This window comes from Pristiophorus japonicus, chromosome 5, assembly GCF_044704955.1.
Source record: "Pristiophorus japonicus isolate sPriJap1 chromosome 5, sPriJap1.hap1, whole genome shotgun sequence".
Classification (NCBI taxonomy): domain Eukaryota; kingdom Metazoa; phylum Chordata; class Chondrichthyes; family Pristiophoridae; genus Pristiophorus; species Pristiophorus japonicus.
The window spans coordinates 178713183-178724198 of NC_091981.1; the positions used below are offsets into that span (position 1 = coordinate 178713183).

The window sequence follows — 11016 nt, forward strand, 5'->3', positions numbered from 1 at the left end:
TGCACGTTCAGGGAGTGAAATCTCTTTCGGTTCCAAAACACCTCTGCATCCTGTAAAGGTGCTCGCAGGGCGATGTGCGTAATATGTCCTTACTATACAGTATAAATGCACACGAGGCCCATACTTGAGAAAAGATCACTCTGTGACCAGTTACCTTTATTACCAAGACCTCAAGAGACAGACGGTGGGTGGAGCTTCCCCTTTTGTACCGGAGAGTCCAGGTTAGGAGTGTCTCCCACAAGTTCGCCCCCTGTGGTCAGTGTTCTCAAGGTATACAACTTAGGTCAGCTTATACATGACAGTTACAATGACAGTTGAATACATGACATCAACTCCCCCCCAAAGTCTTATTGGGATCACAGGTTAAGTCTCTCTGGTGGTTTACGCTCCCTTGTAGAGCGCCTGAGTTGGGGCTCTGGTTGTTGGGCGCTGGCCTAAGTGTCTGCTGTTTGCGGTGCCTCAGGCCTGTCCGGACTGCCCACAGTGACTGGGCTCTCCTCCACTTCGTTCCAGTGTTCAGTCACCTGTGGTGGAGTAAACTCTACGTCGTGTTCTTCCTCTGCTTCTTCTATGGGGTTGCTGAACCTCCTTTTTGTTTGATCCACGTGTTTGTGGCAGATTTGTCCATTGGTAAGTTTGACTACCAAAACCCTATTCCCCTCTTTGGCAATCACAGTGCCTGCAAGCCATTTGGGCCCTGCAGCGTAATTAAGGACAAAAACAGGGTCACTGACATCAATATATCGCGCCCTCGCATTCCTGTCATGGTAGTCACATTGTGACTGACGCCTGCTCTCAACAATTTCTTTCATAGTAGGGTGTATAAGGGATAACCTGGTTTTGAGCGTCCTTTTCATTAGCAGCTCTGCAGGTGGAACCCCTGTGAGCGAGTGTGGTCGGGATCTATTGGCCAACAGGAGGCGTGATAAGCGGCTTTGTAGGGAACCCCCTTGGATTCTGAGCATCCCCTGCTTGATTATCTGCACTGCTCGTTCTGCCTGGCCATTTGAGGCCGGCTTGAACGGTGCCGTTCTGACATGGTTAATTCCATTGCCTGCCATGAAGTCCTGGAATTCAGTGCTTGTGAAGCACGGGCCATTGTCGCTGACCAAGGCATCCGGTAGAACATGGGCGGCGAACATTGCCTGTAGACTTTCCTCTGTGGCAGAGGATGTGCTTGAATTTAAATGGCACACTCAATCCATTTGGAGTAGGCATCTACTACAACCAAAAACATTTTTCCCATGAAAGGACCTGCGTAGTCCACATGGATGCGTGACCATGGCTTGGCAGGCCAGGACCAGGGGCTAAGGGGGGCTTCCCTGGGTGCATTGCCCAGCTGAGCACACGTGTTGCACCTGCGAACACAAAGTTCCAGGTCTGCATCCATCCCTGGCCACCAAACGTGTGACCTGGCAATTGCCTACATCATGACAATGCCCGGGTGCTCATTGTGAATTCTCTGATAAACACCTCTCTGCCCTTCTGGAGCATGACTACTCAGTTTCCCCACAGTAGGCAATCGGTCTGAATCGAGAGTTCATCCTTGTGCCTATGAAACGGTTTAAACTCCTCAGGGCATGCCCCGTACGTGGCTGCCCAGTCCTCATTCAGGACACATTTCTTAACTAAAGGCAGTAGCGGGTCTTTATTTGTCCAGACTTTAATCTGACGGGCTGTCACAGGTGAGCCTTCGCATTCGAAAGCTTCAACAGCCATGACCATCTCAGCATCATGCTCAGCTGCCCCTTCGGTGGTGGCTAGTGGTAGCCTGCTGAGTGCATCGGCGCAGTTTTCAGTGCCCGGTCTGTGCCGAATTGTGTAGTCATATGCGGTTAACCTAAGTGCCCACCTGTGTATGCGGGCTGATGCATTCGCATTTATGGCCTTGTTGTGGGCCAAAAGGAACGTTAGGGGTTTGTGATCTGTCTCCAGCTCAAATTTCCTGCCAAACAGGTACTGGTGCATTTTTTTTACTGCATATACACATGCTAGCGCTTCTTTTTCGACCATCCCGTAGCCCCTTTCTGCCTGGGACAGACTTCTGGAGGCATAAGCTATCGGCTGCAACTGACCATTGGCATTCACATGCTGCAACACACACCCGACCCCATAGGACGACGCATCGCACGTTAAAACTAGTTTCTTACATGGGTAATATAACGTTAACAGTTGGTTGGAGCATAACAAGTTGCATGCTCTATCAAAAGCCCTTTCCTGGCTGTTCCCCCAGACCCATTCGCGACCTTTGCGTAGGAGCACAAGTAGCGGCTCTAGCAGCGTGCTCAATTTGGGAAGAAAGTTGCCAAAATAGTTCAGGAGCCCCAGGAACAAACGCAGCTCCGTCGTGTTACGGGGTCTGGGTGCTCTCTGGATCGCTTCCGTTTTGGACGCAGTAGATTTGATCCTGTCTATTGCTACCCTCCTCCCCAGGAATTCTACCTCTGGAGCTAGGAAGACGCTCTTCGCCTTTTTCAATCGCAGCCCTACCCGGTCCAGTCTGCGTAGCACCTCCTCCAGGTTGTGGAGGTGTTCTTCAGTTTTGCGACCCATGATGAGGATGTCGTCTTGAAAACCACCATCCTTGGAATCGACTTGAGGAGGCTTTCCATATTTCGCTGAAAGATCACGGCGGCCGAACGAATCCCGAGCAGACATCTGTTATACTCAAACAACCCCTTGTGTGTCGTGATGGTGGTCAGCTTCTTCGACTCACTCGCCAGCTCCTGGGTCACGTAAGCTGAGGTCAGGACCAATTTTGAAAAAAGTTTGCCACCGGATAGCGTCGCAAAGAGGTCCTCCGCTCTCGGTAGCGGGTACTGGTCTTGGAGTGACACCCGATTGATGGTGGCCTTGTAATCGCCACATATCCTGACCGGCCCATCCGCCTTGAGCACCGGCACGATTGGGCTCGCCCAGTCACTGAATTCGACTGGCGAGATGATGCCTTCCATCAGCAGGCGGTCCAATTCGCCTTCTATCTTTTCCCGCATCACGTACGGCACCGCTCTGGCCTTGTGGTGTACTGGCCTGGCGTCCGGGTTTATGTGAATCACTACCTTGGTCCCCATGAAAGTGCCGATGCCGGGTTGAAATAATAAGTCAAATTTGTCCAGGACCTGTGAGCATGATACTCTCACCACAGAAGAAATTGCGTTGACATCGCCCCATTTCTAGTTCATGACAGCAAGCCAACTCCTCCCCAGTAGTGCGGGACCGTCCCCCGGGACAATCCAGAGTGGCAACCTGTTCTCCGAATCTTTGTGGGTCACGACTACCGTGGCGCTGCCGAGCACCAGAATGATATCCTTTGTATATGTCCGTAGCAGTGCGTCAATCGGCAATAATTTTGGCCTCCTGGCCTTGGACACCCACAACCTTTCGAACTGTTTGATACTCATCAGGGACTGGCTGGCCCCCGTGTCTAGCTCCATTAATACTGGGATGCCATTGAGGAGCACTTTCATCATTATCAGTGGCGTCCTGGTATATGAATTGTATATGTGCTCCACATGAACTTGCTGAACTTCAGCTTCCAGTGATTTCCCCCAGTATTCATTTGACCTCGTAGGGCTTACATCGGGCCCATACTCCTCGTACATCAACCTGGCCGCAGGCTTCCTGCACATACGCGCCAAGTGACCGCTGACGTTGCAGTTTCTGCAGGTATATTGCTGATACCTGCAAGCTCTGGCTGGGTGTTTGCCTCCACACCTCCAGCATGAGCTGGAGGCCCTGTTGTTGGAAACAAAAGGTCCACTACCTGTCGATCGTCTCTGACTGTCTCTGTAACTGTCCTTAAGCGCACCATTGATAGGTGTTGATGGCCCCATTATTGGCCGCATTGTCCATTGCGATGGCATGAATCGCCAGTCAGCTAGCCATTGTCTCTGTTGAATTCCCCCTTTGGGTTCGACTGCATGCTGGGGCATGTCCGATTGCCCTTGTCTGCCTAGAGAACTGTGTGCCGCATTAACAAAGTCAACTCCCTGGTCGTTTGCCGCATTTGAGCGAAGATATTTGCCATAAATCATTCTGGTCTCTTCCTCCCCTGAGATAATTGTCTGGGCTATCAGAGCCGCCGCTTCCAAGGTCAAGTCTTTGGTCTCAATCAGTTTCCTGAAAACCCCAGCCTGCCCAATGCCCTCAATAAAAAAGTCTCGCAGCATCTCCGCTCTGCATGCATCTGGGAACTTACATAGGCTCACTAGTCGCCGGAGATTTCCCACGAAGTCTGGAACGCTTTGCCCTTCTCACCGCCGGTGCGTGTAAAACCGGTGTCTTGCCATGTGCATGTTGCTCGCCGGTTTAAGGTGTTCCCCGATCAACTTACTGAGCTCTTTGACCGCCTTGTCCGCCGGCTTCTCTGGCGCTAGAAGGTCCTTCATCAGGGAGTACGTTCTGGATCCACAAACCGTCAGGAGATGAGCCCTGCGTTTGTCGGCCAAATCCTGTCCCAACCATTCCTTAGTGATGAAACTTTGCTGTAGTTTCTCAATAAAGTCATCCCAATCATCACCAACATAGTACCTCTCTTCTGTGCTGCTAGTGGCCATGCTCGCATGGTTTAAATCCCAGTTTCTCATCGCCAATAATATGTCCTTACTATACAGTATAAATGCACACGAGGCCCATACTTGAGAGAAGATCACTCTGTGACCTGTTACCTTTATTACCAAGACCTCAAGAGACAGACGGTGGGTGGAGCTTCCTCTTTTATACCGGAAAGTCCAGGTTAGGTGTGTCTCCCACAAGTTCGCCCCCTGTGGTCAGTGTTCTTAAGGTATACAACTTAGGTCAGCTTATACATGGGTTACAATGACAGTTGAATACATGACATCGCGTATAGTCTATTGCACCTTGTACCTTCGGGGAGTTTGCTATTCTTGAGAATCCCACAGCCCTTTCACTCTGTGCCTCCCTGGTCATTGGGAAGTTTGTAAAGTCCATCCTGCGTGTGTAAAGCGCTTGTGTTACCTGCTGAATGCAGCAATGTGTGGTGTGCTGAGAGATGCAGCAACTGTTGCCAGCTGATGCCTGAAAGAAGCCCGATGCATAGAATTAAAGTGCCGCATTTACCTTAAACTCAACGGACAGAGAAGCTCTGATGGTGCTGGTAGGCTGCAGGTCTCCCTTAATTAGCTGGCATATCTCACAGACAACCTCCTTTCGGAAGCTCAGCCTTCTAACACATGTGTTCTCGGAAAAGTACAAATATGATCGCTTATCCTTGTAATTGCATTGGGTGTAAGGTCTCTTCCTCCTCAGCAGTCTACCACCTTTTTGAATGGGCACATAGTGCTCTCCAATAAACCTACTTCCTGCTGCATGCTGCAGCATGTAAATAGTAGCCAGTATTGGTAGAGAAATTACAGGCCCCATATTTTTAAAGGTAAATTTACTGAAAATTGTTCTAAAATTAATCAAATTTCATTAATATCTCATATCTCTCCTCAAATTAAAGACATTTTTTTATAAACTCTGAAATTAAAAGTATTCCTCCAAAACAACAATAAAATGCTCCAAAAAACGATTGAAGTTTAAACTGCAATTTATACAACTGCAGCTCCGATTTCAAAATGATGTCCACATCGCTGGGTCAGAGGCACTTAAGTGCACCCTTTACACATGATGTTGGTAGCGGCCGGTATTCTGGGCGAGTTTTAAAATTTTTTTGGAAAATAACGCTGGGCGATCTTGCGGGCGGTAAACAGGTGGCGCACGACATTATTGAGGGAAAACTGATGCCATCTACTGGGCGGTCGGCTGGAAATACCGCCGGCGATGATTTGAACCTGAAAATACTGCCGGCAGTAATCGGGCGATATATGGGCGAACATTTGCATATGGATCTAAAAACGGGCGGTAAGGCCTTAAAAACAGTAAAACGGGCACTAAATTGGGCAGTAATTGAACGGTAAAAACCCGAAAGTTTAGCCGAATTGAATCTATGATAATAATAGTCAAGTTGCTGCGGAGCCGAGTGCAGCACGTGGCGGCAGAGAGAAAAAGAGAGGGAGTGGGAGAGGGATGGGGAGGGAGAGAGAGGGCAGGAGAGAGAGAGGGAGGGTGAGAGTGTGTGTGTGTGTGTGTGTGTGTGTGTGTGTGTGTGAGAGAGAGAGAGAGAGACAGACAGACAGAAAGAGGGAGAGGGAGGGAGGGAGAGAGAGAGAGAGACAGAGACAGAGAGAAGGAGAGGGAGGGAGGGAGAGAAAGGGAGGGGGTGAGAGGGAAGAGAAGAGAGGGAGAGAGGGAAAGGAGAGAGGGAGGGAGAACATCAGCATTGATTCTATAGACGAAAAAGATGATAACATTCTCAACAAGTACTGTTGCAATAAAAATACTAATTTGACCGCAAATGTTTTGCGGGTCTCTGCTAGTATATTATATTTTACACAATAAAGTTTTGAGCAACCTGCTTCCAAATGAGGTACAAGCAAATTCTGAGCAATGTTTAGAAACATGGCCGTGTGATACATTGAAACTTTTGCAGAAGCTATAAACTTTGAAATCCAACATTCCTGATTAATGATAATGATCAGTGTAATAACTCATTTGGGCAAAGGCCTATTGTAAACAAGTTTTCAGGGCTTAATGGACTATCCTGTAAGAAATATCAGTCAACAATAAATTATAAAATTAAAGATTGTACTTCAGTTTCCATAGAATCTTAATAGCAAACCTGATTTCAGCCGCAGCTATTTATTTAAAAGCAATTTTTACAAGAGGTGAATAATGTCAAACAGATGATAAACCTTTTAGTGATGGAGCTTTATTTGTGAATTATTAGTAAACATTTTAGCAAGCGCAAGGCATTTCTGAACTTAAAGCAGCAACCCAACTCGGGAGAGGCAAAGCAGCTCTACAGACGGCTGAAGGCCAAGGTCCAACAAGAAACCCGCGACCTAAAGAATAGATGGTGGGTGGAGAAAGTACAGGAGATTCAGTAGCTGGCCGACAACTATGACATGCGAGGATTCTTCTGCGCAGTCAAGACCACCTCAGACCCAAGCACCCAAGACCCCACCCTACTGCTGGCCAAGAATGGAGAGGCACTCATTAAGGACACCGAGGCAGTCAGGGCCCGCTGGAAGGAGCACTTCAAAGCTCTCCTTAATCGAGACTCTGCCTTCGACACGAGTGTCCTCGACTCCATCCCGCAGCATGCTGCCCGCCGCCATCTCAGCAAAACCCGAGTTCTACACGAGGTAGAAAAGGCCATCCGTCAGCTCAAGAACAACAAGGCATCGGGAGCAGAAGGAATCACCGCTGAGGCACTAAAGTATGGCGGAGAAGCACTATTGGCACAAATGCATGACCTCATCTCTCTTACCTGGAAGGAGAGAGCATGCCGGGAGATCTCAGAGATGCCGTAATCGTGACCATCTTCAAAAAAGGGGACAATTCCAACTGCAGCAACTACAGAGAAATCTCCCTGCTGTTGGCCACTGGGAAAGTCATCGCAACTGTCTTCTCCCTGTGGCTGAAGAGCTCCTCCCAGAGTCACAATGAGTATTCCGTTCACTAAGGGGTACAACAGACATGGGGCTAAACTTTCCATTAGTTTTGCATTGCGACCGCCCACTTAACATCCATTTTAACACTGAGATGAAGTATACCGCCCAGATATTGCCCATTTCGCAAAAAAATGGAAACAATGGCCATTTATCGCTCACTTACCGCCCAGCGTTACTTACGGCATTTAGTTAACGCCGAGAATTAATAATACTCTCGTCCATTTTTTCCTGCCGTAAACGTCAGAAAAATGGAAAGTAACACCCATAATATCGCCAAGCGTTACTTTCGGCATCTCGCCCACATATCGCTGAAAATATCGCTCGCCGAAACAATCGCTGAGAAAAAGTTGCTCTCACCTGAACTTAACCCAGTGGTATGGACGCCATGTTGTAAATCGGAGGAACTTTCATAAAAAAGGCTTCTTCAACTTCTGGGGAGTTTTGATGTAATCTGGAGTTATTTTAAGGTGATTTGAACATCTGAACAAACATCATACTGCGGACAAATTGATTCTATTTTATTTGTTTTAGTCAGTAAATTTATTGTTTGTGAACAATAGGTATAATACTGATAGTTATTGTAATGGGGCCTGTCATTTCTCAGCCTGTCTTGATGACTACGCACATGCTACAGACTAGAGATGGCAGAAGGTTTATTGAAGAGCATTATGTGCCCAATCACAGAGGTGGCAGACTGCTGAGGAGGACGAGAACTTACAACCCACGCACTTACCGGGAGAAGCGGTCTTATCTGAGAAAATGCGCAACAATATTATGTTAAATAAAATAAATTTAATATGTGTATTAATTCATACTGAGAACTGTACAAAACACCCCACCCCCCCACCCCACACCAAAATTAAAACATTTATATCATCTATTACATTTTTAACACTTCCAACAAGACTTCGAACACAGAGAACACAAATGCAAAAAAAAACAAGGTACCCCCCTCCCCCTCCCCCCTTCCCCCAAATTTCCCAACATTTATTCAATAACAACAACATCAAAATACTCTCACAACTACAACTCCTGCGGCCATGCACCTCACTTTCCTTCTCCACCCCACCTCTACCCCTTCCCCTCCCGACTCCAAGCCGCCTTGCCACAGTGCTCCTCAGGCACTGCTTCATTGGGGGGAATGACGGCAGATCTGCTGGTTGGCCAAATGCTGGAGAGGATGGTCCCGAGGAGGGAATGTCTTCCGAGCCAGAAGCAAGAGCTTCCTCCTGGCTTGCATGTGTCGTTGGCAATGGGGGTGCGGCACCTTGGGGTTCAGTGCCGTGTTCCGGGAACACTGGTAGCCCTTTGGCACCAGTGTTCATGGTTATCACCTCCAGGGCCTCTGCCATCCGTGGCACATACTCTGTCATTGTCGCAGATATGGTGGCCAGCTGTTGGGGTATGCCCCCCATTGTCTGGAGGATCTGTTGGCCTATGTCAACACTCCTCCTGGACAAATTAACCATGTCCCCACTTAGTTCTGCCTCTCGTGGAGCAATCCTGCTGCGTCGAACTAACTTCAGCGGGGTCGGCGCGGCATGAAGACACTTGGGGTGCCCTGCGGCAAAGTGCTTGGGCCTGCTACTTACACGATGGAAGAGGACATGGCCGCAGGAGCACTAAATGTCATTGGTGTTGTTGACGGCTCCTCAAACTCTGCCCTGTCATCAGTGGAGAAGACACCCTGCAGCTCCATGGGCGAGATTCAGGGCTCTTCAACAGCAGAATGACGATCTCCCACCGATGACGCACCCGCACCATGCCTCATTGGTGTTGCCTGTGACTGTGCTAATGGTTGAGCTACAAAACATAAATGAGGTTATTAGAGGAGAAGGGGGTGCTCGGGTCACAGGGTGATTCAAACGCTACACACAGCATATGCACGAGAACAGCACTACCACTATCAAAATAATCACAGACATCACATTTAATGAACATAACCAAATTCTGCATTACAATCATTTTCATGAGCCTATCATTAATTAGATAACACTTTCATCAATCATCTATCATATATTGTTCGGATATGAGTGGGTGTGGCATCTATTGACTTTACATCACGCAATACTTTACTCACGTGGCGTCACATCAGGTTCTGCTGCTGCATGCGTGGCTGACCAGGGGGTGGCTCCCCACTAGTGCCAGCGCCCACTCCTGAAGGTCGGTCAGCTCAGTGATCACTGGTGGGCCGCCACCCATGCGCCGTTGCTCGGCCTATTCTTTGAAAGCTTCTTCTGCAAAAAGTAACAACAGCACGACATGCATGAGATCATTGCGTAAGACCATTGCTACGTTCTGTCACAAATAGTGAGACAACACATAACTGATAAATGTTATAATTATTATTATTATCATTATTAACCTAAAAACGTACACCATAAACGGAGGCTTTGAGTTAAGCATTCCCGGTCTAACTGCAATACATCAGATCTGAATTTATTCACTCATTACACTTACAATTCCAATTATATAAATATATAAGTAAATGTAAATAAATGTAATACTTATTCTGCCGGATCCAACAAGGTCGTTCTAGCACTTACGGCACTGATTGCCCTCACGCACCTCGTGAGTCACTGACGAGACCACCTCAGCTATCTCAGCCCAAATTTTCTGGTAAACCTTTGGGGTGGGCTTCCCACGCCCACCCCGGGTCAATTGTCCCCAACGTGACTCCACCTCCTGCAGGAGGGCAGCATTTGCCGCGTCGGAGAATCTCCTCGCCGTTTTCGTCCTCCCAATTCGACTTCCTCTCCAACTTCACTGCTTTCATCAGCCTCCTCCCCCTCAACATCGTGCTATCTCACCTCCTCCATGCCTTCCATGTAATTAATTTTTTTTTTCAAAATTTCGGTGTCACCAAACTAAATAGTGCTCTAAATTCTTCTTACTTCTCTCAAAAATCTTTCCTACCTCCCACAACAGCCAAACAAACCACAAAGAACCAGACAACATACCCACAACACGCTTTCACTTCCTCTCTGCTCTCGCTCTCTCTCTCTCCTGCAGATGTAGATGATTCCGACTTCCTGAAACGCAGGAAAAGACTGTTACCATGGCGTTGCTATGGAAGCTGACATTTTACGCCAGAAGAAAAACAAAAATTACCGCCAAAACCCATTTCACTTCGTTCCCGCTAACGCCCATTTTATAAAGTAGAAATTAGGGTTTTGAAAACGGGCGATAATCCGGCAATCTCAAGACCCATAATAAATGCCAACGCTGAAAATAACGACCATTTCTGGGCGATCTGCACAATAATAGAAAGTCTAGCCCATGATCTTCACCGCGCAACAACTACAAGAGAAATGCAGAGAACAGCACCAACCCTGTACATGGCCTTCTTTGACCTCACAAAGGCCTTTGACACTGTCAGATGTGAAGGACGATGGAGCACCCTCCTCTGTTTCGGCTGCCCCCAAAAGTTTGTCACCATCCGCCGCTTGCTCCACGATGGTATGCAAGCCATGATCCTGACCAATGGATCCACCACAAA

General features: G+C 48.0%; 1 long non-coding RNA gene across 1 annotated transcript; it reads right to left on the reverse strand.

Moving 5' to 3' along the window:
- Positions 1-8973: 8973 nt before the first annotated feature.
- On the reverse strand, positions 8974-10550 carry LOC139263928 (uncharacterized). Its single transcript, XR_011593251.1, has 3 exons — positions 10478-10550; positions 9598-9754; positions 8974-9320 (listed from the first exon to the last, which is right to left on the reverse strand). It is a non-coding gene; the product is annotated as an uncharacterized lncRNA (long non-coding RNA).
- Between the last annotated feature and the right edge of the window lie 466 nt (positions 10551-11016).